The following is a 27,970-nucleotide window of genomic DNA, read 5'->3' as shown; positions in this document are numbered from 1 at the left end:
ACTACTGGAAAAACTATAGCTTCGACTATACAGCCTTTGTCAGCAAAGTGACATCTCTGCTTTATAATACACTATGTGGTTTGTCTTGTACCAACACTGTAATGATGTGTTTTATTCTTGGAATGCCACCTTCCTCACTGGAGGATGCTCACCTTACTCTGTTCTCTGTAGTTTTCCTTCTTGATAGTGAGGGTTTGAGCCAGAGACCCAATCAACATGCAAACATGCAAATGTGCCATTATTTCCCTGTCCAAGAAAGGGTCATGTCAGTTCACGTTCTGATTTTATGATTCTCTGACTGCTGGTCTTAGTTCTTGCTTTGCATTCCTACTTAACCTTGAATAAAATCACTTACCTTCTGACAGCTTCTGTCACTGCATCAACTTAAGTAGCTGGTGGGGGTTAGTGGCAGAAGGTGGTGTCAGCCAAATGCAACATTTTCAGTATTTGCATGTGTGAAGGGACATGGAGGTGGGCAAAATACTAAATGGCTATTTTTTAGTTTTCAGGGAACCAATAAAATATGGCTAGAATAACACTGTGAACATTTTAGTTCTCTTACTGATGGTTCGACACAACAAAAAGGGATGTGGCTTGAGCTGTGATGTAGGTTGTCACTCTTCTTTTAATTTTTATTGGAGTAAAGTTTTACAATGTCATGCTAGTGTCTGCTGCAGAGCAAAGTGAATCAGTTACATGTGCACATATATCCCCTTTTTACGGGTTTCCTTCCCATTTAGGTCACCACAGAATATGGAGCAGAGTTACTTTTAAGAAAGAACTTTTGTGGAATAGAAAAATCCAAGCCTGTCTAAGGCTAAACACACTTACACTATCAGAATCAGGCCCAGCTGTGTCACATACTTAGATTATTGGAAATACCCTGCTTCTACTCTCTTTACCATATTGCCTTCTTCTGAAGCCAAATTTCGAGCCCCAGCTGAAATAGAGTTTTGACACCACGTTATCATAAGTGTTCTGGAAGTGCTATCAAATGAAGAGTAAATACTTCCTGTTCTTAAGCTTTTGATTAAACACTTCATAAGAACTAGCTAACTCGCTTCTCAAAAGAACCCAATGGTAACAGAGACTGTAATTATTCCCATTTTACAGAGAAGAAAATAGAGACTGAGAGAAATGAAGTAGCTGGCCTGATCTGATCTTTCTAACAAGGGGTGGAACTAGGTATCAGTCTCAGGTGAGCCTGACACGCATGCAGGTTCCAAGCCACAGGGTTGGGTGGTGCCTTGAGGTGGCCTTTCCTCAGCCTAGGCTCTGATAATGCCACATCTTCTCTCCATAGCTGGACCTCACCCCACGTGCTGTTCTCAGCCTCTGAACCCAGTCCTAACAGTCTCAGACCAGGGCTCAGAAGTCAACATCAGTTCCTCCTGGTGACCGGTCCAGCTCACCATGAACCCAGGACTTTTCTCAGCACACGCTCTTTTCCAGGCCCTTTGGCATCTGCCTGAGCTGTATCTCAGTGATGTGTCGGGCACTTCTACACCATGCATCCCTCCTCCCAACTTCTCCCAAACTCCTAGCTCTCCCTGAAGGACTATGTGTCTGGACTGCAGCTGTTTAGGTGGTGAGAGATGTCACCGGCAGAACTCTTCCACATCCTAGAAGACAGGCATTCTGCTGTTCCTGCTCTGCCCCGTTACTCACTCTGGCTTCTCACCGGACTTTCCTTTGGTGCCTACAGTTGGGTCTGCCCGCCCCAGCACCTGCTTCACTTCAGGACAGGAACTAGTTCTAACCCCAGCCCTTCTTGGTCTGGCTATTTTTGGTGTCCTTGAGTGGTCTGCAGACATGCGAGCTCTGAGATATACAGTCACACTGAGCCCCATGCATTTCACGTTCCCCACTTCAGAAGTCAGAGGCAAGAAAGGCCATAGGTCTTTCCTGTCCAAAGAATGTGCACCTCCAAAGAAAAGGGCGATTTAGGGAAGGATGACCAGCTTTCCCAGGTGGTACTAGTGGTAAAGAACCCACCTACCAATGCAGGAGACATAAGAGATGCAAGTTCGATCCCTGGGTCAGGAAGACCCCCTGGAAGTGGACACAGCAACCCACTCCAGTATTCTTGCCTGGAGAAGCCCATGGACAAAGGAATCTGGTGGGCTATTGCCCATAGAGTCACAAAGAGTTGGACCCAACTGAAGCGACTTAGTGCACAAGCGTTGCCCAAGAAGATGGATAATTTAAGGAAAGATGGCCAGGCAAGGAAAGATAAAATGAGTCTGTTTCTGAGGCATTCTATAAGTGACATCATAAGAAGTTAATGTTTTCACTGGTATCCTAATGGATATTCCCATGAATAGACCAAATGGATGTGGGGGAGAAGGGGAGGGGAGGAGGAAAGTCTGTCTGCCTTGGGTGAGTCCCAAGAACACTTCAGACCACAGTTTCTCATCTCCAGATGCAGATTGTGAAAGTGGTTTGTCGAATCTAAAACAATGGTCAAAACTGGAGATTTCCTGAAATTAACTTGGTATTAAATGTAAACACTATTGATATTATGTGTACAGTAGATAACTAATGAGAATCTACTGTGTAGCATAGGAAACTCTACTCAATGCTCTGTGGGGACCTAAATGGGAAGGAAATCCAAAAAAGTGGGGATAAATGTATATGTATAGCTCACTTTGCTGTTCAGTAGAAAGTAGCACAACATTGAAAAGCAACTAACCAATAAAAATTAAATAAAATAAATAAAAGCAGAAAACCACAAGTTGGTGTTAAATGAGTTAGAAGTCCAGGGGTGACAGGCCCTACAAGAAATAAACATCATAAAAAAATTTTTTTTTAATTTTTTATTGAAGTTTAGTTGATTTATAATACTGAAACATCATTTTCTTAATTAGCACAGTTTCAGTTTGGACCTATATGGTACCTAAATGCCTCGTATGAGTATGCTTGCCATCATATGTTTTAGGTTCTTCCTTTAAACTTACTTGAATTTTTCTTTGAACAACAGAATGGAAAAGCATTTTAAGAACAGTTTCTTTGGTCCTCATCTTAGTCTATTCATATATCTGTTTTAAACATTTAAAGGAGAAAGTATCTAGGGAATAATCAAATTGTATCTGGTGGGATAGATTCCCCCTGATGGGAGAGTAGATGGAATTGGGGGATTTGAAGCAACCCTAAGAATATAATACCATGCTACTGAGCTACAAAAATCCTGCCTGATTTGTAAATTTGTGTTTCCATGGCAACACAAGTGTGTAGTTAAATAATCCTCACTCGTCTACGACTGAATTCCAGCAACTCGTCCTAAACCTTCATCCTATTCTAATCCACAGCTGTTGCCATGGAAATGATCAGATAAGATTCAGTCCTAGAGGCAGATGGGCTCATGGTGGAAGCTAAGTCCTGGCCTACATATATAGCCCCCTGAAATATTAGGTTTTGTTTTGATTTGTTTTCCCCCAATCTTTGAATCCCAGAAAGCAGCTGCCTCCAATGAGAGGTTAATGCAGTACAGTGTCACAAAAGTCGTTCATGGGGTCTGGGCATCTGGAACAAATAGGAAAAAGCTGATTCCAAAATACTGCTGGGAATGGAGAAACTGGAAACGCTTCCTTTGACTCATTTTTGGAAACTTGGTCTGAAAGAGCATCACCCTAGGGGTTTTCTCGCGGGAGTCTGCATCACAGAAATGATTTTCTCGGCCTGTGTCCTCACCCCAGGAGGAGAGTAGGTCACACCAGGCCACTCCCTGGGCTTTGCCAGCGTGGGAGGGGCCACTTCATCCTTCTGTTCACGAGGGGCTTCAGTTTTCATGGTTGATGGCCATTTATAACACATCTCCGGGATTCACTCTGGTTGTGTCAGCAACGACCTAAAAATGTTGTGGTGCCTCCAACAACGTCCTTGTATCACGTGCATTCTCACAAACAGATTCTTTGGGGAGATTTAAATTTAAATGATTGTTCTTAGGTAATGTCCCAGTGAAGTTATGTTTTGTTAAAAGTAGAAAGAAGTGGCACCTTGTCTCTTTGGTTTGAACAGTGTGATTTCATAGGTTGTGGTATCTTTGCCACATACTTCACTTGGGGTAGGGGTTGAAGCCAGCCCCCCAGAGCAAGTGTGCCTTTCATTAAGGCAGATCCCCTGTCATGTGTGAGCCCTGATACATCATGAGAAGAGGATAAAGCTCACAGTAAAATTTACTGAATCCTAGAAGTGGAAGGATTCATGCAGCCTTACCGTTACACAGCCTACATAGGTATGCAGCCTACCATTCACACAGCATCTCAGACAATTCCGTTACGGGGAGCAGTTTTCAGATGTAGAAGTTGAGACCAAGGTTTTCAATGCCTCACAGCTTAGGGACCCTTCCCACTCTGCCACTGGTTTAACAAAGGGCCCAAGAGTCCTGGCTAGCTTTCCTTTCAGTCTCCTTATCCCAGGCAGCTCCAGCTGAATTCCTATATAGTAAGTCCCCTACATACGAACAAGTTCTGTTTCAAGAGTGCATCTGTAAGTCCAGTTTGTTCATAAGTCCAACAATGTTAGCCAGGGTATCCAACTAACACAATTGGCTATATAACACTGTACTGTAATAGGTTTCTAATACATTTCACACAAATAATACATGAAAAACAAACACAAAAGGCAAAGAAAACATCTTTAATCTTACAGTACAGGACCTTGAAAAGTACAGTCGTCACTGCAACAGCTGGCACACAGGGACTGGCCTCGAGTGAACAGGCAAGAAGAGTTACTGATGGCGGAGGGAGACGAGGTGAGATGGTGGAGCTGAAGGATTGTTGCAACAGGAGACGGAGGGCAAGCTGTGATTTTGCTCACGCTTGACATTGATGAAACACACATTCACATTTTTGAAAGTTCGCAGCCTGAGCATTTGTATGTACGGGACTTCCTGTGCTGTAGTTTTTACTGTTTATTCCCTCCTAGAAGTTTTACTCGTACTTGCTATATGTCACTTCATAAGTTTTCAGTTACATATAATTTGTTCACCAAACACCTGTTGAATTAGTGTATGTGTTACAGGATTGGAGACAGGGCAGAGGGTTTGGAATAAGAAGCCGCCATTCACCTTGTTCTATGACACCTTTCACTGTAGTTACAGAGCAAGAGAGTGACAGCTTTTAGAACCTGCTTAGTGCTTTCTGGGCAAGTTGTATATTTTAGGAGGTAAAGGCTATGCTTTTCAGTGACATGAAATAGAATTTCGCTCTTGCTCTTCTCTCAGCTTCCATAATTATAAGTGATGTTGAAGAGAGACAAGAGCTGAATCATTTCTCACATGAAAAATTAAGTGAAAAATCTGAACTGAAAGCTTGCCATGAAGGTGGGATTTCTGTGGTTCTCACCAGCGCTACAAAGTTGCATTCTATTTCACTGAGCAACAGTGTAGCTAGGTAGCCTACCATTTATGCCTAAACACAGCAAAAGGGTGGCCCAGAGGCGAAGACTCCACACTCTCAATGCAGGCAGCCCGGGTCCCATCCCTGGTCGGGGAACTAGATCCACATGCCGCAACTAAGAGTTCACAGCTGGAATGAAATATCCTGAGTGCATTTAAGACCCAGCACAGCCAAATAAATAAATATCTAAAAAATAAAAATAAACAGTGTGTGTGCTCAGCCCCTAAGTCACATCTGACTCTTATGACTCCATGGACTGTAGCCCGCCAGGCTCCTCTCTCCATGAGGATTCTCCAGGCAAGAGTACTGGAGAAGGCTGCCATGCCCTCCCCTCCAGGGCATCTTCCCGACCTAGGGATTGCATCCATGTCTCCTGGGTCTCCTGCATTGGCAGGTGAATTCTTTACCACTGAGCTGCCTAGGAAGCTCCTAAAAATAAACAGAGCGTGAGCCAATGCAGACAGCTTTCTGGTGCCCAGTATGCCCATGTCCTACTTGTGTTAATTCAAACACTGGGGACACCTTGTCTTTCTGAAGCTGAAGTCTATCTAATTTCAAAGAATACTCTATGTGCATGAATATGTACTTATTACTATGATGGGGAATCATGTCACTTCCACATCCATAAGAAGTTCTGATGGGAAGTTTGCAGTTAACTGGAGGAAAATGGTTCCATATGTGGCCATGCCAAGTGTACCTCTTCAAGTTCTCCCTCTCCAGACCAGATCAGGTTCCAAATCCCCACTAATGCACCCCTGAGTATCTCTCAATTTCACCTTCTCCCAAGCCACCAACAAATCTAAGACAATTATAGTGGTCTTGGTCCATCTCCCAGATTCCCATTTAGTGCAGGACCAAGCAATGTTATTGATGTTGTTTTAAATACACCTAAATCTGATCTGATCCCTGTCTTGTTTAAAACCTTTCGATGACTCATCTCTGCCTTAGACTAAAATCCAAAACCCTCGCATGGCTCTGCATGGAGCGTCATGGAGTTTCATAGGCCTGGGCAGTGCTGGGGGCTGTAGCTTCTTGCTCTCTGGCACCTTTCTCATTTTTAGAAAGAGCTGTTTGTCCTCAGCTGAGGTTTAGCCATGGCTGACAAGGAAGATCCCAGAGTTTCAAGCACTAACTGAGACTTTACCTCAAGCCATGAAGAGCTATAACTGAGGCTGGCTGCAGAAACAACGCATCCAAGACACAAGCTTGCTATCCGACCTCTTTCAAGAATCCAGGTGCTCCCCAAATCAGGTGCAAGCTGCACATCTAAAAGGCAATGCGCGCAGCAGTGGCAGGCTCTCCATCACTGTCCAGCAATTCCACACGCTGGGCAAAGGGCAGTTATTTATAAATACTGTGTTCCTAATGAACTCTCAGTGCAGCCACGGCCCTTTAGTCACATAGTACATCATCTTTCCAGGGTCCCAGGGCCTATCTCCTCTCCCTTTAACTCTGCCCTTTGTCTTCCGGTTGCAGTGCTGAGGGTTTATGGCCACGGGAGCACCTCTTTCCGTACAAAGGATAAGAAGGTCAAGTAGGTGTGACCTTGTCACCTGCCTCTGCATCATTCTGACGTATCCCCTAACTAGACCAAAAGCAATTAGATGGGCAGATCCTTCCTTCTCAAGCTTATTACAGAATTGCTCAGAGCTCCTACATCTTCCCAAAGAAACTGTAAAACCCTCATCACATCACTGAAACTCCTTTCCCATCAGGACCAGCCTGCTCCTGAAATCTCATTAAAAAAAAAAAAAAAGCTTGACAGTGCCACATCAGGGTCTGGATAGAATCCAGAATCACAGAGGCACTTGAAAATGGGACAAACTTTCTGGGAATAAAGTTAGCTAAGCCATTTTTGTTCTTTCTATCTCACTGTGTGAACTCACTTGTCACTCAGGAGGAGGATCCAGGAGTTTCTTCATGCTCACATACCTTCACTGGAAACTGAAGAGGGGTCCGGGTTAAAGTGATTTCTTTCACCCTCACCCCCAACTCCCAGTTTCGACTAGTTCTTCATTCAGACCTGCAGTGAGCACCTGCTGTATGCCATCCTGGCTTCTGGAAGCCTGGAGATGAAAGAGAGACACTGTTTATGCCCTAAGGCTATCCCAGTTCCAGACAAGATACAGAGAAGGGTGCCCCAGAGTTGTACAAATAGAAGGAGCACTCTCCCTGAAGGACCTTACTGCCTAGATCAGGGCTGCTAATACTCAGCCACTGGTCACTTGTGGACACTGAGCCCTTGAAATGTAACTGAGGGGCTGCATTTGTAATTTTCTTCTATTCCAATTAACTTCAAAACCAATTCTTCCTCCTATGAACGTGCACATATGTGCTCAGTCCTGTCTGACTCTTTGTGACCCCATGGGCTGTAGCTCACCAGACTCCTCTGTCCATGGGATTTCCCAGGTAAGAAGACGGGAGCAGGTTTCCATTTCCTTCTCCAATACTTGATTTTATTTCTAGAAAACGTTAAGTATGCTTGAAACAACTCGGGAAGGTGAGTCTCCTATTTGAACGCTGTGTGCTGAGTCACTTAGTCGTGTCTGACTCTTTGCCACTCCATGGACTGTAGCCTGCAAGGCTCCTTTGCCCATGGGGATTCTCCAGGCAAGAATACTGGAGTGGGTTGCCATGCCCTCCTTCAGGGGATCGTCCCAACCCAGGAATAGAACCCAGATCTCCTGCATTGCAGGCAGATTCTTTACCAGCTGAGCCACCTGGGAAGCCCCTTTTGAATTCTAAATGTTATGAAATATAAGCATGGATCAAGTATTTCTGATGAGAATTTAACATCCAACTTGAGATGTGCTTTAACTGTAAAAGACACACTGAGTTTCTAAGACTTAGTATGAAAGGAAGAATGTAAAATGAATAATGTATATGTTTCTTAAATGATAATGCCTTGGCTATGTTGGATTAAATAAAATATATTATTAAAATTAATCACCTAAGATTTATAGTTTTCCTTTCTAAAATGTGGCTACTAGAAAATTGAAAGTGACATCTGTGGCATAGATAATACTGGATAATGGTGCTCTAGAAGAAGAGATAGTCAGGGAGACAGAAAATTAAAGCTTAATGGGTTAAGTGTGAGATAGAGAAGTAAGGGACAAATAGGTGGGATATTCCAGGGGATAGCATGGGTAGGAGTTCATAGGCCTAAGAAAGTAGAGAAAAGAATAAAGAGAGTCCCAGCTAGAGAGATAACCTTGACATGGGCAAAGACATGGAAGTATAGATAAATTGAAGGACCTTGTACACCAAACTGAGGGACCTAAGCATTAATCTAAAGATGATGAGGGGCCATTGAAATACTTTAAGGAAAGAAACGGCATCTTCAGAGCTGCATTCTAAAGTGATCTCCCTAACGGCCATGTGGAAAATGGATGGCCCTGTAGACACCCCTCCGTCTAAAGAGAGCAAGGCTGAAATCCCGGGCTCCTGCTGGAAGGCACATTGAGGGAAGAGCGAGAGGACCGGAAAGGACCACACAGTTGGCTGCTATGCTGTAAGGATGATGAAGTCATTTAGAAATGAAAAAGGAATTTGATTTTGTTGTTGGGGTCACTTCCATTTCTGGAAAAGATCTAGTCCTTCTTAGAAAGTGCAGATCAAACTTGCGAAAACAAACACACATATTTAAGAAGGCAAGTTACAATTGGAGAGCCCTGAAAATATGAGCTTCTGACAAACCAAATCAATTGATTTATATCCTGGGGCATGAAAAATGCAATTACGAAAAGAAGAAAAAACTGTTCGTGTTGTGAAGACAGATTTTCCAGGATTACGTCCCAACCTTGATGCTACTCAGATCCCGTTGATCTGACTGCTCTGTGTGGAGGGGCCTGCCTTTCATGTTGTAGGCCTTGGGACTCTCCAGGCAAATGCCTTTGAATACAAATATTTCAGCTCTTCCTTGGAACTCTCATTAGTTTCTGACTTCATTATTAGTTCAAACCTCAATTTATTATTCATTTCCTTTTACTTCCCTACCAGGAGGTCAGGGGGTTTTTTAAAAGAAGGAAATGTAAATTGCTGTACTTCTGTTTTTCCCATTAAATGCCAACCACTTGAAAATTACGTGTTATTCTATATCTCCCAAGAAAGATTGAATGAATCAGAATTAAAGATGTGTAAAATGCCTCAGGCCTCTTAGAAGAATAACGTTCTAGAAGCACAACATAGAAATACAGATTTATAAGTACCACAGAAAATTGCCCTCGGTTTAATCAACACAAATGGTCACCAGTTATCAGGCAGTTCTTCTTGGACAGGTTGGGGGCAGAAGTCAGACGGCCTGGTCTCCATCTTGCTGTGTGTCTGGCCTCGGTACCAAATGGGCCATTCACTTAATGGCCCTGGGCTTGCATTTCCTGGTGTGTGAAATTAAAATAATAATATCTGCCCTCTGTACTCCAGGGGGCTAGTGGTAGAATCAAATAAAATATCCTCTATAAAACCAATTGGAAAGCAGGCACTTTTCATTGCACATCACCAGAACCGGCACATGTTTGCAGACAGTAATTAAGATTATGGTGGCTGCTGCTGCTGCTGCTAGGTAGCTTCAGTCGTGTCCGACTCTGTGCGACCCCATAGACGGCAGCCCACCAGGCTCCCCCGTCCCTGGGATTCTCCAGGCAAGAATACTGGAGTAGGTTGCCATTTCCTTCTCCAATGCATAAAAATATGGAACGCTTCACGAATTTGCGTGTCACTGATGTTTTGTTTCTCCAGCTTTAACACATACCTCCGCATATGGCCCATCACAGGTTCTCAATAAATATTGTTGAATGGAACCATTCTTTCTCGGGGAGTTCTTTTTCTGACAGAGTTTTGAGAGATCCCCCTCCATGTACTTCTTTTCATGAATTATTTTCTTAAATTTGTTTTTATTACTATTTTTAGATTTTTATTGTAGTATAATTGCTTTACAATGCTTTGCATTAGTCTCTGCTGTACAACAAAGTGAATCAGCTATCTGTATACATACACCTCTCCCTCTTTAACCTCTCTCCCACCCTCTCCAACCCACCCATCAAGGTCATCACAGAGCACCAGGTTAAGCTCCCCATGTTATCTAGCAGGTTTCCGCTAGCTATCTATTTTACATGAAAGCTTCTGCACAGAGAAGAAAACCACAAGCAAGGTGAAAAGACAGCTCTCAGAATGGGAGAAACTGTTTGCAAACGAAGCAACTGACAAGGGATTAATCTCCAAAATATACAAACGGCTCCTGCAACTCAATATTAAAACAACAAACAACCCAATAAAAAAATAAAAGAGCATAAGACCTAAGTAGATATTTCTCCGGAAAAGACATATATCTAGCCAAGAAGCACATGAAAAGATGTACAACATCCACCCCACTAATTTTGAGAGCATTGCAAATCAAAACTACAATGAGGTATCACCTCACACCAGTCAGAATCAGTTCAGCTCAGTTCAGTCACTCAGTCATGTCCAACTCTTTGCAACTCATGGACTGCAGCACACCAGGCCTCCCTGTCCATCACCAACTCCCAGAGTTTACTCAAACTCATGTCCACTGAGTTGGTGATGCCATCCAACCATCTCATCCTCTGTTGTCCCCTTCTCCTTCTGCCTTTAATCTTTCCCAGCATCAAAGACTTTTCAAAGGAGTCTGTTCTTCGCATCAGGTGGCCAAAGTATTGGAGTTTCAGCTTCAGCATCAATCCTTCCAATGAATATTCAGGACTGATCTCCTTTAGGATGGACTGGTTAGATCTCCTTGCAGTCCAAGGGACTCTCAAGAGTTTTCTCCAACATCACAGTTCAAAAGCATCAATTCTTTGGCACTCAACTTTCTTTAGAGTACAATTCTCACATCCATTCATGACTACTGGAAAAACCATAGCTTTGACTAGATGGATCTTTGTTGGCAAAGAAATGTCTCTGGTTTTTAATATGCTGTCTAGGTTGGTCATGACTTTTCTTCCAAGGAGCAAGCATCTTTTAATTTCATGGCTGCAGTCACCATCTGCAGTGATTCTGGAGCCCTAAAAAATAAAGTCTGTCACTGTTTCCCCTGTTTCCCCATCTATTTGCCATGAAGTGATGGGACCAGTCAGAATGGCCATCATCAAAAAAATCTACAAACAATAAATGCTGGAGAGGGTGTGGAGACAAGGGAACACTCTTGCACTGTTGGTGGGAATGTAAATCGACACAGCTCCCGTGGAGAACAGTATGGGTGTTCCTTTCATGAATCCTTAAAGCCAGCTTCCTTCATCTCCAATTTGTGCACCTTAGTCTTTGATTTTTCAAAGCTGGCTTTCTGTGCTAAATCCTCTCCCAGACCCTCTCTTTTAAACCTCGCTTCTGGCTGAGAGCTGCCTCCAATTTGGCCTCAGTTAGGGCTTTCTGTGGTCATCTGAACTTCGTTTCCTGCTCCTTCCCGTCTGAGTTCTAGGAAATCGGTGTTCTCCCTCTTCTTTTGGGGTTGCTGCTTAGCCACTAAATTATTGTCTGACTCTTTTGTGACCCCATGGACTGTAGCCTGCCAGTCTACAGAGGGCTGTAGGCTCCTCTGTCCATGGGATTCTCCAGGCAAGAATACCGGAATGGGTTGCCATTTCCTTTTCCAGGACATCTTTCCCAACCCAGGGATCAAACCCACGCCTCCTGCCTTGCAGGCAGATTATGTACCATTGAGCCACCTGGGAAGCCTCTTTTTTTTTTTTTTTTCTCACAGACTCACAAATGGCTTTGAAAATGTCAGTTCTCACTTAAACTCATCTGCTGCTTTTCCGGATTCTTCTTTTTCCTTTTTCCCCCTGTATCAGCAAATCCTTTGCTTCATTGTCAGTGAAACTCTTTTTCTTTTTTTACACAGTTCAACTTAACACTGTAATCTTTCTCATCATACGGTTTCCTTTTTGGGTAAACCCATTATTTTGACACTGTTTATAGCCTCCTTCCTTTTGTTACTTTCAGTAGACAGCTCTTATTTAATACTAGGCTTCATGTTGATTGTTTCCTTCAAGGTTAGAACCACTACTGATGCTATAATATTTTAAGATTACACAGTATCTGGTCTCCAGAAACTCCTAGAAGTACCATGCATTTTGGAAAGAGTGAAAGAGTAGGGCAGACCACCATTTCTAGAGCACAATTTGTGCTTACTGGAAACTTGAATGGCATTGCAATCTATACCCTGAAGTGTTAATTAGCCCCTTGCCTCACCAGATGGACTGCATTTCCAGACTGCAGGAGTACAAGCTCTTTCATATATTTATTCTGGCTATTCACTACTTTGCTTAGTGTTAGCCCATTGTGCCAATACTTTCGCCACCTGCTGTGAAGAGCTGACTCATTGGAAAAGACTCTAATGCTGGAAAAGATTGAAGGCAGGAAGAGAAGGGGGCAACAGAGGATGAGATGGTTGGATGGCATCACCGACTCAATGGACATGAGTTTGAGCAAAACTCCAGAAGACAGTGAAGGACAGGGAAGCCTGGCATGCTGCAGTTTGTGGGGTCACAAAGATTTGGACATGACTTAGGGACTGAACAAATTTTTAAAAATCCCATTGCTCTAGGCCAGCCTAAGGACAAAAAGAGATGATGGAGAACCTAGTTACAATAGTAATAACTATAATAACATTACTAGATACTTCACCAGACAAGTCAGATATTCTTCTAAATACTATATATATGTTAGCTCATTTTATCCTCCAACAATTCTATGAAGCAAGCACAGTAAGTACCCCAGTATTATAGAGAGTCGAAACATTGGGTTTAAATAACTTGCCCAAGGGGCACCACTAGTAAGAGATGGCACATAAAAAGGGCACAAAAGCCAAATTTAATTCACAGTTGTGTCTGCAAGAAGTTGGTCTGCTCATCCCAATGGGTTTACATCATTTCATAGCATGTGTCGGGGAAGGTGGTCCCTGGCAATCTGGTGATTATGTGCAATGGAGGGCAGTTGTAAGGGCCAGAGGAAAATGAATCTGTGAACAAAAGCTGCAAAATGAAAGAGAGAAAAGCTGTTTTGTGAACAGTTGTAAGAATATCAAAGTTTCGGGTTTCCTAGCAGAAAGTACACACCATCACAGTGAGATAGTAGTAATTTCTGATGAAATTGCTAGAATACAATCCTAAATCCGTGGAGTGCACAGGTCAAATGGTAGCTGCCAGTTCACACTGATGACCAAAGAGAATCACTATTATGGATCTACAGTCCACAATGCCTGGACCTGTGATATCGACTCCATAGCAATTTCACTACCTGAAATTTCTTTTTGTTTCTATGGGTCACTTTGGAGTGGTAAGCAGGAAATAGAGGGGGAAAGGAATTGATTGACACAACAGAATGTATAAGCCATGCATATTAAATCATCCTAAATATTCTTCAAAAGCTGTGAGCTGAATAAAGCCTTCTACAAGGAAACTCACGGCCATTACTCAAACATTTCTATACCTCTCAGTGGTGGTTTTCCTTCCACGATCATAATGACAACCATTTCTGAAGATTTTCCCAATCTTGTCCTAACTGGGACACCCCCATTCATCCTTTATGTTTCTGCTCACCAAATTCCACTTAGGAAAGCCTTTCTTTACTCTCCGCGAGCTGTGGGAGATGCACCTTTCTCTGCACCCCATGGCATTTTGTGCTTCCTTATGGCAGCAGTCAGCTCATTGTCCTATAATCCTTCATTTACAAACAGCATTGCTGCCAGTAGATTGTGTTTCCTGGACAGCAAGCCTATTGTATAGAGTCTGTATGTTAGAGCTTTAATACTCAGAGTGAGGGTTACCACGCTGCAAATAGTCAAAAAATAGAGGATAGATGAATGGAAACATGAATAAACAAGTGAATAAACAGGTCAACCTTCACTCTACCTTTCAACTATTTTAAATGCCCTATTCAAACCATAGGCATGCCAGGGTTTGATTAGGAAGGGAGAATCATAAATGAATGAACTAGAATAAAAGATATATATAAGAATTGGTCCTTACACAGTTGCAAAAGCTGATTAAGCAGTCTACGTAAAGCCATTGCTTCTTCATCTGAGGAGAAGGCTGGAGCCAGCAGTGCAAGCAATTGGGAGGGAAAGTAGACGTGAGGTGGGTGAAACCAGGACAAACTGGGACCCATGAGAACAGATTGGAATGCACGTCTGCCTCCAACCTCAATAATCGGTGATATTGTGCTGCCTTTCTGCCATGGAGTTGTATGCGTACCTTGGTCAAGATTCAGAGCAGCTGATGCGGGAGATCCAGCTCAAGCCGAAGGACAGGACTGATGCTCCAGGCCAACAAGGCAAGATGACAGATCGTGGGCTACACTCATGCCTGATGATCTTAAGGATGAGGCAGTACAGCCTCTCGTGGCCAAGCCTCACCAGCAACCATGGAATAAGGACAGGATTCTGGGGGAGGCAGTGCCAGCTTAGCCAAGTCTACCCTGGACACAGCCACCACAGTAGGTATACTATCATAGTCTACCCAAAGTGAGACCCAAGCACCGTTTTGCAGTTTGAGTTTCCTACTTAGGCAGGGCCCATGAGAAGGGGAAGGAGAGAATTAGAAGAGCCAGAGAAGGCAGTTGCCAGGCAGCTACGGTAGATCGCATTATGGGCTCCAGCTTCTCAACCCTCTTTGCGTCTACATACTTGCATGCCTCACGGGGGACAGGTTGTACTTTCCTGAGCCTTGACTTTGGGTGTGGCCACGAAACTGACTTTGGCCAATAACATAGGGGTGGAAAAGTTAATGGAGTAAGTCTGTCTTAAGAGGCTACACCTGCTTCCACTTTCCCTCTTTCTGTTTTCTGTCTCTGTGAGACGATCCTAAGAGGGGACTCGGAAAGCATGGAATAGGGCCATCCTCCACTGCAGATGCATGACTAATGACCGCTTGGCTTTAAGCTCTGTGTTTTGGAGTTGTTTGTTACACAACAATAGTTCATCGATACAACTCAAAGCAGAAAGGAGGCTCCCGTTGAAAGCCTCTCTCTCAGAGCTGTAGCTTAGCACTTGTGTGAGTATCACTACCAGCTTCAGTTCTCCACTGAGCATTCTTGTGCTTTGGTGCATCCTGGCCATTGCTTTGTGCAATGAGCCCTGCGGGGTAGGGAGTGCGCAGTGTGCGGGAAAGAAGATTAACTCTGATGTGGGCCACCTCTGGCCAGCTGTGGCACACGAGAGATGCACGTTGATCAGTAGCCAGAGCTTGAAAATTAGGTGAAGCTGAAACAAGGAGTGCACAGAGGAGGTTAACGCTTGGTCGGACTTGGAGTTTCTCTAAAGGAATTTAATTTTATTATTTTTTAAAATTTATTTATTTTTAATTGGGGAATAATTGCTTTACAATGTTGTGTTGGTTTCTGCCGTATAACAATGTGAATCAGCCATAGGAATAGACGTGTCCTTCTTGAACCTCCCTCCCACCTCCCACCCTATCCCACCCCTCTAGCTTGTCACAGAGCACCAGGCTTAGCTCGCTGCACCATGCAGAGACGTCCCACTAGCTGGATAGTGGGACATTCACACATGGTAATGTATGTGCTTCCAACTACTCTCTCAATTTGCCCACCCTCTCCTTCCCCCACTGTGTCTATAAGTCTGCTTTCTATTTCTGAGTCTCTCTTCCTGCCCTGCAAATAGGTTCATCAGTACTATTTTTCTAGATTCCATATATATGCATTAATATATAATATTTGTTTTTCTTACTTCATTCTGAATAGCGGGCTCATCCACTTCACTAGAAGCGACTCAAAGCCACTCCTTTTTTATGGCTGAGTAATATTCCGCTGTATATATGTACCAGAGCGTCTTTACCCATTCACCTATGCCCTAGCTGTTGTAAATAGTGCTGCAGTGAACACTGGGGTACATGTGTCTTTTTCAATTTTGGTTTCCTCAGTGTATAAGCCCAGTAGTGGGATTGCTAGGTCATATGGTCGTTTTATTCCTAGCTATTTTTTTTTTACGAAATCTCCATACTGTCTTCGATAGTGGCTGTGTCAGTTTACATTTCCACCAACACTGCAAGAGGGTTCCCTTTTCTCCTCATCCTCTCCAATATTATTTTCAGATAAGATTTGGCTGATGGGCAGCTGAGGACTGGCAGCTGCAGAGCTGCTGTATAAACAGCTTCTTCTGATGGTTCCCCATCACCTACAGGATAAATGCCTCAACAGGGCAAGAGAGGTGCTTTTCTGACCTAGCCTCCTTGAACCTTCGGAGACCTCTCTCCAATCCCTCCTTGTCCCTCCTACTCTCACACACCTGCAAATTCTCTTTGCCTAGAATGTCCTTCTCTCTTCTCTCCTTAGCAAGCTCCTGCTTAATCTTCAGTGAAAGTGAAAGTCGTTCAGTTGTGTCTGACTCTTTGCGATCCCGTGGACTATACAGTCCATGGAATTCTCCAGGCCAGAATACTAAAGTGGGTAGCCTTTCTGTTCTCCAGGGGATCTTCTCAACCCAGGGATCGAACCCAGGTCACCTGCACTGCAGGTGGATTCTTTATCAACTGAGCCACAAAGGGAAGCTTATTCTTCAGAGGCTATCGCAAATGTCCCATGTTCCCTGTGGATCTCTCACTCTTTAACTACTTGCAGCCTGCTAACTCACCTCTAGGCAGAATGAACGCGCCTCCAAGTTGGCTGTGTTGCTCCCTCCTCCGTTAAATATAACCTCTTGTGGGCAGGGACTGGGTCTCCCTCACTACCACATCCTTCTTCAGCATTTAACCCAGAACCTGGCAGGAAAAAGGTGAGCAGCAGATTGTAGTTACTAAGTTGCTAAGATACATTTCAAGAGGATGAAGATTTTTCTCTACTGAAGTTTGTATTGCTATCTAAAACGGTGACCTTGTTAATTATCAATGGGTTTCACGGCAGAGATGTGAATTTTTCAACTCCTTTGAGAAAAGAGGTCAACTGGGAATCAGAGAAGAGCCGGAACCTTAAAACATACCTGAAAAATCTCAAGCACATAAAACGACTACATTCCCATCTAATGCAAAATAGCTTAACAGAAGCCCACTTTAAATGAGCCACTTAAATGCTGACAGGACATATGCTTATCAAGGCTTTCACTTGGTTTCAGAGACTTCTCTCTCACACAATTATTTTTTTTCTTCTTTTTCCAGAATCTCATCTCATTTTCCAAACACCACTCACTCTTTCAGCCTATGAAAAAGCTGAAGTGATGTTTTCTTCTTCCTAAACTGACAACAGAGGAGCCAGAGCAGTACTTGGGCAAGAAAGCAGAGAGATCCCCTCTTCTTTCAGTTTCAGATTTAGCAGAGAGGATGTGCAGTCTTCATTGACCTTCATGCTTTCTGCCCACAGCCAGACCTAATCATCTCCCATGTCTAGGGGTAGCATTACACACCGTCCAGGAGTGCTGGTTCTGTGTGTGTGTGTGTGTGTGTGTGTGTGTGTGTGTGCGCGTGCATGCGTGCGTGCACTCATTCACTCAGTCATGTCTGACTTGAGTTTTTGCAACCCCCTAGACTGTAGCCCCGGAGTAGGCATTGGCACCCCACTCCAGTACTCTTGCCTGGAAAATTCCATGGGCGGAGAAGCCTGGAAGGCTGCAGTCTATGGGGTCGCTGAGGGTCAGACACGACTGAGCAACTTCACTTTCCCTTTTCACTTTCATGCATTGGAGAAGGAAATGGCAACCCACTCCAGTGTTCTTGCCTGGAGAATCCCAGGGACGGGGGAGCCTGGTGGGTTGCCATCTATGGGGTCGCACAGAGTCGGACATGACTGAAGTGACTTAGCAGCAGCAGCAGCAGCAGCAGCAGACTGTAGCCCACCAGACTCCTCTGTCCCTGGAATTTTCCAGGCAAGAATACTGGAGTGGGTTGCCATTTCCTCCTCCTGGGATCCTCCTTCCTGACCCAGGGATCAAACTTGAGTCGCCACATCTCCTGCATTGGCAGGTAGGTTCTTTACCAGTAGTGCCCCCTGGGCCTCCCTGCCAGTTCTCTGAATTCTCTGCAAACCACATTTCCACTTGGCCAGCTGTGTCCTGGGGGCTTCCCTGGTTGCTTAGTGGTCAAGAATCTGCCTGCCAATGCAGGAGATGCAAGTTCAGTCCCTGGGTCTGGAATATCCTCTGGAGAAAGAAATGACAACCCGCTCCAGTATTCTTGCCCCAGGAAATCCCATGTACAGAGGAGCCTGGCCAGCTACATTGCGTGAGGTCTCAGAGTAGGAAACAGCAACAGCTGTGTCCCACTAGTCATGATCAGTAGGGGGTGCTAGAGAGCGACTGTGAGGCTGCAAGAGCAGGCGGTCGCTTGCTTCTTTCTCTTGTCCCTTTCAGGCTCACTGAAGCTGGTGGTGGCAGCAGCAGTTCCGTCCTGTGTCCACAGATAAGTTTTCAGCATTTGCAGAAAATGGCTTATTGCATATTCCACCCCTTGCCCCACTGACGCCAGATGCAGCCAAGTGACATCCCCAGTAAAGATTCTGAGTTTCAATTCCAGGAATCCTCCTCTGAGTTTCTAAGGTTTAAAAAAAGTTCCAGTCTTTTATATTTTGTTCCTCCAGGCCTTCAAGGTGGTGGCTACTTTTCTGCGGTTGTAGCATCTTGAAACCTTAAGACTGTCTTCTTTTTCTTCTCATTTAACTAGGTAACAACTTTCTACTTTGCTAATAATTCTTGATATTAAATTCTTTCTGTTTAAAAAACTGGTGCATCTCTGTCTCGTGACGGAAATCTGGCTGATACTAGCTGGTGTTGGAAACTGTTTCAGCTGCCTGTTCCCTCCTCTGCACCCACTGTGCGGCTTCCTACGCTGATGATGCCTATTAAGGTGCCCTGATTGGCAGGTCCCATGCACACCACTGGATTCTCCTCCTGGGTTCTGCAGCCCTCTCCCTGTGGTTTTCATGCTTGTCACAAGCTCCGGTTACCACTTTGGCCCCTATTCTGATCATGGGGGACCCAGGCTCAAGTCCCCAACACCCACCCTTATACCATAGTTCACAGCCTTCTGTTCAGACTTTCCAAACCCCCAAACCTGTTAAGTTCCCTGATTGCTAACAACTGGTTCCATGGTGGGGAGGTTTTGTTTTATAGTTTTCTTTTTCTGATTTCTGTGATGTGTAAATACTCCCACCAGGACCAGTTTCACTGAACCTAGAGTGGGGGCTGGAAACACAGTAGTACTCTATTATGTGGGTTTCCTAGGTGTCTCAGTTGTAAAGAATCTGCCTGCAATGCAGGAGACGTGGGTTTGATCTCAGGATCAGGAAGATCCCCTAGAGAAGGAAATGGTGACCCGCTCGAGTATTCTTGCCTGGAGAATCCCATGGATAAAGAAGCCTGGGGATTATAGTCCATGGGGTCGCGAAAGAGTCGGGCATGACTTAATAACTAAACAACAAAACAACTCTATTATATAGTAGTTTCATTATAAGGATAAAATAGACACAATATCTAGTGTAAATAATAGAAATACATAGTAAAATAATTTAAAATTATGAGTTTTGAGTATATTCTTTCTTTTTAATGTAATTTATTTAGTTGTTTGGGCTTCCCTGGTGGCTCAGCAATAAAGAATCCACCAGCAATACAGGAGCCACAGGAGACATGAGTTTGATCCCCGGGTCAGGAATATCCCCCGAAGAAGAAAATGGCAACCCACCCGAGTATTCTTGACTGGGAGATCCTATGGACAGAAGAGCCTGGTGGGCCACAGTCCATAGGGTTGCAAAGAGCGGGACATGACTGAAGCAACTTAGCACGCATGCGCACATTTAGTTGTTTTTGCAATTAACTTGCATTTTTATTGTCTCTACTTGACAACTGGGTCACAGAATTTCTGAAAATTTAATTGGCTCCCACCAGCCAATGGGAGCTAGCTGTGAGTGCTGTATCTACAAAGTATCCCTCCCCGCTGTATTCATGGAACCCTGAAGCTATGTAGGGCAAGCACAATGTGGAAACCACCTCTCTGGGGACCAATAAACTCAGAACATCTTTCTATTTCACGCCATCATCACAGCAACACATCTCAAATACAAGTCAGTGATTTGCGGGAGCATCCTGCAAGGCATACAAACCCAGACACCCCAGAACTCCAGGGATACCAGCCTCCTACCATTATAAAAGGATCCTGGACTTCACTGGTGGGTCTGTGGTTAAGAATCCACCTGCCAACGCAGGGTACACAGGTTCAATCCCTGGTCCAGGAAGATTCCACGTGCTGAGGAGCAGCTGAGCACATGGCACAGCTACTGAAGCCCGAGTACCGAGAGCCTCCTCAACAAGAGCAGCCGCCACAGTGAGAAGCCGGTGCGCCGCAGCTGGAGCGGCCTCTGCTAGCCACAGCTAGAGAAAACGCCGCACAGCAGTGAGACCCAGTGCAGCCAGAAATCCAAGCAAATAAAAAGGATCCCTCGGCCTTCGCACAGAACAGCTGCAACTACGTCCCGAAATATAAGGAAGTATTTTTAAAAGAAACAGGTAGTAGAGATGTAGCTGTCATAAAGCAAAGGAGGAGAACACAAAGAGAAAGTCAATTCATACTTGCACGAGGACTTCTCTGAGTTGCAAACATAATATCAACAGTCATGACTGTAATGTGGAACACTGCTTCAGTTCTTGGTATTTATAGAATGAAACCCTTTGAACTGGGCTCCTCATTATTTCAAATGTCTTTTCTGAAAAGTCTGTGTGTACTGGTTGTGTTTCAGGGAACTCTAGGACCAAATTCTTGGGTTTCATCAAAATGGAAGGGATAAAGCTTTCACCGGACTTAATACCTGAATAAAAAGAAATCAAGTTGTAACCTTGAATGAATTCCAGAAACAAATTAGTTGCTGATTTTGCAAGGCAGTTCAGGTCTGGAACAGCTAATGTTTGCCACATGGTAGGCACTGGTCGAAGTGCCGCCTATTCAAAGAGGCAAGCACTATTTTACCCCCGTTTTACCAATGAGTATATGGAGGCATTGAATTTAACTTGCTAAGGTCACACAGTTAGTAATGGCAGAGGCAGGCATTCAACCCACCCAGTCTGAGTTTAAAGCCCCTTCACCATTGTGCTGGGCTGACTTCTCAAAGCCACTTAACCCTTGCTGCTAAGAACTTCCTAGAGCCGGAAGCTGCAAGAAAGAGTCTTGAGAATTTACCATCTCCCCCTTTCCTGCCCCATCTCCATACATTCTTACTCCTGATCTCACAGCCTAGTTGTTTCGAAGGCTTTACTCTGTAATTATCACTGGCTGTGCTGAGCCTTCTTTGCAGGGCGAGGCCTTTCTCTAGCTGTGCTGCGCGGGCTCTCTAGTTGCATCGTGCAGGCTTAGTTGCCCTGTGGCACATGGGCTCTTAGTTCCCGGACCAGGGATTGAACCCGCATCCCCTGCATTGGAAGGCGGATTCTTAAACACTGGACCACTAGGCAAGTCAACTTAATCTTTGATTCAGAAAACAAAGACGGTGTCATCTGCCTGACACCCCTCCCAAACTCGGACCCATGGTCTCACAAGTGAAAGAATCCAAGCTGGATGCGTGGTTTCTCCCCAGATGATATTAATACCAAGAGCTAATGTCCATGGGGTGCCTAAGTATAGCTGGGACGTGCTATACTTTCAGCAAGTGGTGGTCAGTAGCATCACTTATCACACTACCTCCCCACGTTTACTCTCATAACTATACTCAGATGTAGGTTTCATTTTGACTGATGAGGCGACTGAGCCTCCTTAAAGTTACAGTGCCCTGGAAACATCCCTTGGCTAGGCGGTGGCCAAGCAGAGCTGCAGAGATGCCAACTCCAGCCTCGCCCTTCTCCTACCTGCTCCCTCTCAAGAGCACTTCTCTGCGAGGAGGAGCCATGTTGGAGGGACCCCCAGGCACACATTACTCGAATTATGCTTAACTACTGCAGAGACTTATTAGGCATTTTCATCTTCTTAGTGCTTTCTAATTAAAAAGGAGGGGAACATGGTGATCTTTTTGCTATGTAACGTCTGTTTTCTCTGAGTGGAAAGCAGAGGGCCCCCAACGAGAGCCTTTGCATAATAGAGCTCATTGTATTGCAATCAGCTGTTTAAGTGCAGAGTTCTCCAAGGTCCTTTTTTACTGGAGAGAGTTAATTAACAACAGTCACTAATCACTTCCCGGAGCTCTGTCTTGATTACCAAGAATATGTGAATCTACTTAGTCACCTAAAAATTTAAAGTGTGCCCTTACTGTAACAGGCTTTAATTAATGGTAATAATATTATTATTCCTATTTAATATCAATGGAGTGCTTACTAAGAACCAGGTGCTCTGCTATGTGATTTTTATTTAATCCTCACAAGGACTTTAATTAGAAGCAGTCACCATTGTTTTTCTTTCCACTTTGCCCATGAAAATCCCGAAGTAAAGGTTAAGGTGAAAGTTAAAGTTGAGGCTTGACCCTAGGTGTATGCAAGCCCAGGGCCTTGATGGCCTCCACATCCTAGGGAATAATAAATCATTTTGTTTTATATTATAACAAAACACGCCTTTACTCACCTAGCAGAGCTTAGAGTCATGACGTCTAAGAAAATGAAGACACTTACAGCAATAAACTGAAGTTACCAACCACCTGTGGGCTTCCCAGGTGGCACACTGGGTAAAGAATCCACCTGCCTATGAAGGAGAGGCAGCAGACGTGGGTTTGATCCCTGGGTCAGGGAGATCCCCTGGAGGAGGACATGGAAACCCACTTCAGTATTCTTGCCTGAAGAATCCATGGACAGAGGAGCCTGGTGGGCTGCCGTCCAAGGGGTCACAAAGAGCTGGACATTACTGAATGCACACACACCGTGCCAGCTAAGCCCATGGCAAGTAGCAATCAATTCTCCCAGGTGGCGTCCCTAAGACTAAAACCTGGACAAGACAGTATGCTGGTGGCCTCTGAGTGGCCAAGTGGAAGCCCAGCTGAGTGGTGCAATCTATTAACTCTTCTAGCTGAGACTGGTCTTCACTGTACAGATCCTCCAGGACCAATAATCTGGTTGTATGGTTAGTGGGAACCAAACAAAGAATTTAGGATTAGAAGAGGAGTCCCCAGCCTCTGGGATCTAAAGCCTGATGATCTGAGCTGATGTAATAATAGTGTGTTAGTTTCTCAGTTGTGTCCATCTCTTTGGGACACCATGGGCTGTAGCCTGCCAGTCTCCTCTGCCCATGGAATTCTCCAGGCAAGAATACTGGAGTGGGTTGCCATTCCCTCCTCCAGGGGCTCTTCCTGACCCAGGGATTGAACCTGTGTCTCTTATGTCTCCTGCATTGGCAGGCAGGTTCTTTACCACTAGCACCACCTGGGAAGCCCAGTCTCTACCAAACTTGGTAGAAATAGTAACATTGATTATGAAGTGCTGCCCTAGACCTTGCTGGGAATATTTTATTAGTACATGAGCTGAACTTCCTTCTGAAAATTTGAAAACTTCTGAATTCTGGAAATGGTCTGGCTTCAAGGAGTCTTAGACCACTGTAGACCTGAATGGGGCAGTGGGCTGATGGGACTGTCTCTGTAAATAGTGCAGAGCACATGGAAAGGGCTCCATGAGTGTGAACAGGGCACAAGTGTGACCTGGCATGAAACTGGGGTCCATGTCTCATTCCACTCCCCTCCCACCCGACCTTGATGAACTGCATAACGTTTCTCAGGCTCCTCATGTGAAGTGAAGATGATGGCCATTATGCCAACTGAGTCAGTGACTGCATGCAAGTACTTGGTAAATCGCTTGGTACATCACAAATACTAGTGGAGCTATTCTCATAATTATTGCACTCTGGCATAGATTAAAATTACTCTTTTATAAAGGATACGGCATTAGAGCCAAACTCAGAAAACAAGGTAGTTAAACCTGTGTTGGTATTCCGAGAATTTTACAGAGAATAACAAGGCTACCCAGTGTATTAATCTAAGCTGAACTTTTGTGCCTTCTTTAATCAGATTAAAGTACTTTTTCATTAAAGTAGTTTTAGTTTGTTTTCATGTAATGTTCTTGATGGATTCCCCACCCCCAGAAGTTCTAAGACAAAAACAAGAATAAAAGGGTTATTTCTTGTTTTCACCAATACAAGCTGTTTCAGAGGAACAGGTGAGGATGGGAAGATTGGAGGAACTCAGTAAGGATGCTGTTCTCAGGACTGTAGGATTCAGCACTTTCTAATCCCTTCCGCCCTTGGTGGGGTGGCTGTGGACATGTGCCACTCACTCCCAAGAGAACTTGCTGCTTGCTGGGAGTGTCGCTGGTGGATAACTTCACGTTCCCTCCAGTTACATCTATTACATGTGTGCTAAGACCTCTCTTCCTCCATATGGCTGGCAGGTCCTAGGGCCAGGCCATCCCTGCCTTCAACATGAGATTCCTTTACTGGGCAACTATTGCTGGGGATGCCCCATTGTCCAGTCTTCACTTTCTTAGAACTGCAGTCTGAAGCTCATTCAAACCAATCCTTTCTCCCCCCTCTTCTCGTACAGATATCTGATCTGCAATTGGAATCTAAAGACTCCCCTTGCCCAGTTGTGCTTTCTCCTCCTTCTTTAGTCAGAGACAATCCCCACAAGTAAATATATTGCTCACCTAATCACTTCTAATTCCATCTTGGTGTTTGCTCCTTAAAGGACCCGAACTGACACAAAGGACCTGGACTTTATTTCCCAGAATCCCTTGCCTTGGGAGTTATGGATGCTATTGAGGTTTTGCCCCTGAGATGTTCTTGCAGAAGATTTGGAAAGAAGGAAGAAGGGAGACATTAATCTCTGTATGGCTGACAATTGAGCTCCAGCAGATTTGGGATTTTGCAATAACCTAACTCCACATTCCACTGTCGAATCACCAGGCTCATGGACTCAGGATGCTGACATTGGCAGCAGCAGAGAACCTCAGATCACAATTGCCATGGCAGGGTTTCAGAGCTGTGCAGCAGCATCTCTTTAGCGCCTGCCCTTCCAACTTTTCCAATAATTTCACAAGAACCCATTTAAAAAAAATTCGATTTCTTTCTGTTTAAAACACCTGAGGTGATTTTTGTTTCTTGAACTAAATGCTGACTGATACAGCAAATGGATTTGCAAGTTGCAAAGTTAACTTGTTTATGCTCAGGGAAAATATTTAATAAAAGCTGTCACCTTCTAAGAGCTTCTCCAGTGGCTCAGTGGTAAAGAATCCACCTGCAATGCAGGAGATGCAATTAGATCCCTGGGTTGAGAAGATCCCCTGGAGGAGGGCATGGCAACCCACTCTAGTATTCTTGCCTGGAGAATCCCATGGACAGAGGAGACTGACTGGCTGTACTCCATGGGATTACAAAAAGTTGGACATGACTTACTCACTAAGCATGCATGCATACACATAACTTTCTAAAACTTGGAAGTGAGACTATATACCTACCAAACTACTAACTCAACAGGAAAAGATTATAAGGATGTAGAGGATTCCTTTGTGCTGGCTGCTCCTCACAAGGTGTTTCAAGAAAAATTGAGCTCCAGCAGGGATTTGCCAGAGAGCAAGCAAGATGGAAGGGAAGAAGTCATCCAGGGATTAAGGTTTTCACTGTGTTGGAAAAGGCAACGAATACATACCTGGTTTCCTTGAACCAATCCTTGAGATAACCCTTGATTATATGGGCAAAAGTGTTTCAGTTTGAAAAATAAACTACATGGCCATCCTATTTATGCCCTAAATAGCTAGAGAGAGGGGACTATTGTTCAAAACATTTTTCAAAGACCTATTGAATTGAGATCTTTTAGTTAAACAGTAAGTCAAACAAAAGTAGCCCTCATTGACTAAGGATCACATGAAGATGCTGCCTTTCAACTCAACTTAGTGTTTTAACAGGCTTTAGTGTGTGGCGCTATCAAACTCTGGAAGCGAAACAGAGCCGGACTCTATGGTCCTTCCCACCGTGTCCTCTGCCTGACTTTTGTCTGTAGAAGAACATTAGTCAAAGGAGTTTAATTAGGGAAGTGAGAAAATGCAGAAACAAAGGCAAACAGAGAAGACCAAATAATAATAAAGCAGTCATTAAGCATAGCCAAGGACCTTTAGGTCCTTCGCAAGGGCTGTAGATAATATTCTGAGCCATGTCCTGTGAGCTGTCTTATAGATACTGAAACCCCCACCAGGTGGAAGAAGTTAACTACAGGATGACCAGACTGTAGCCTTGACCTAAGCTGCAACAATTCCAAGAACTGGCTTCAAGGAAATGAGAACAAACTGACCGTGCAACTGAAGATTAACTGTACTTAAAACAATCAAGATGACGCTGGTCAGACCACTGCATGACCAGTTGCCCAGATGACTGTCACCTGACTGTGCTGTTTCTGCATGTAGCCCCCTCACTCCCCCGATAAAAGCTCTAACCCATTGATTGTCAGGATAGGGGGTCAAAGAGTTGGCCTTTGGACAGGCATCCTCCTGTCCCCCAGGTTGCCAGCATCCAAAATAAAGCGAAATTTCCTTTCCATCAACCTGGCCTCTTTATTGGATTTTCAGTGGCAAGCAGCTGGACCCTTCAGCTACAGAAGTGTGATGGATATAACAACAAGGTAGGCTTAAGGTAATGTCTAGGAGAGAACTTGGGGAGGGCTTCTGGCATATGGAACTTACTATACACAAATGGAGTTGTATTGCCAACGAAATTATAAAACTGGTTTGCAGACACTGTGGATTTTTAAGCAAGTCCCGGATCCTTCAAATTCTCACTTACAGAATAAGTTGTAAAAGCTGTGTCACGGCCAGAGGTGTCTTACTCTGCGAAAACTGCTTCAGATGTGAATGTGGCGAAGAAGGAACAGCAGGAGGAAACTCTCAAGGTCAGGGTCAGGGAATGCAGAAGAATATGGCTAGGAGAGTTTTTCCAACAGAACAGAGCCAGGGCAAAACCAAGTAGCTAATTCCCCTGCAGTTTAACACTCAGAAAACCTTTGGGGATAGGTATAAACAAGCCCCATTTTATAGATGGAGAGACTAAAATTCAGACAGTTTGACTGATTTCTCCAGGACCGCACACAATTGACTGTGCAGATTTAAAGCAGGTTGCTCTGACTCTTGAATGGATGTTCTTTCCAGTGAGGTCAGCCATCTCTCTATCCAGGGAGCTTCAATTTGAGGATGCAGTTAATAATGCACCTGCTGGGTAGATGCCTGCTTGTCTAACCTGCCCCGAACATTCATGGGACTCATTGCTCAGTCCACCAGGAGAGGAGAAGCGCTCCCATTACTTGATTTATTTGCCTTATTTCTGAACAGAATAAAGTACTCACCACTGGCATGACTGGCCTCCTTATTTCATACCAGATTTGTTCTAAATGACTTCAGGCTGTTTCCCAAAAAAGCCAGACTTAAAGGACAAAGATTTACCACTGCACAAGTTAGTCAAAAGAAATGTTTTAGGCTCTGGCCATATTTAGCCTCTATCTCTGAAAGCTACTGCGCAATTGAAAAGAATAAGGGGATCACTTTTCACTGGGTCTGAGGACCCCATTTTTAGCTACCTGAAAAAGGGATACTATAACCTGCATCAACTCCAGGGGACATCTTTTAATGACCAAGAATATCAGTGACAAAGCCAATACTTCTCTCCAAATGCCAGATT

This window comes from Budorcas taxicolor, chromosome 21 (assembly GCF_023091745.1).
Source record: "Budorcas taxicolor isolate Tak-1 chromosome 21, Takin1.1, whole genome shotgun sequence".
Taxonomy (NCBI): Eukaryota; Metazoa; Chordata; class Mammalia; order Artiodactyla; family Bovidae; genus Budorcas; species Budorcas taxicolor.
The sequence above is the reverse complement of the archived record's forward strand: the minus strand, read 5'-3'. Positions refer to the sequence as shown.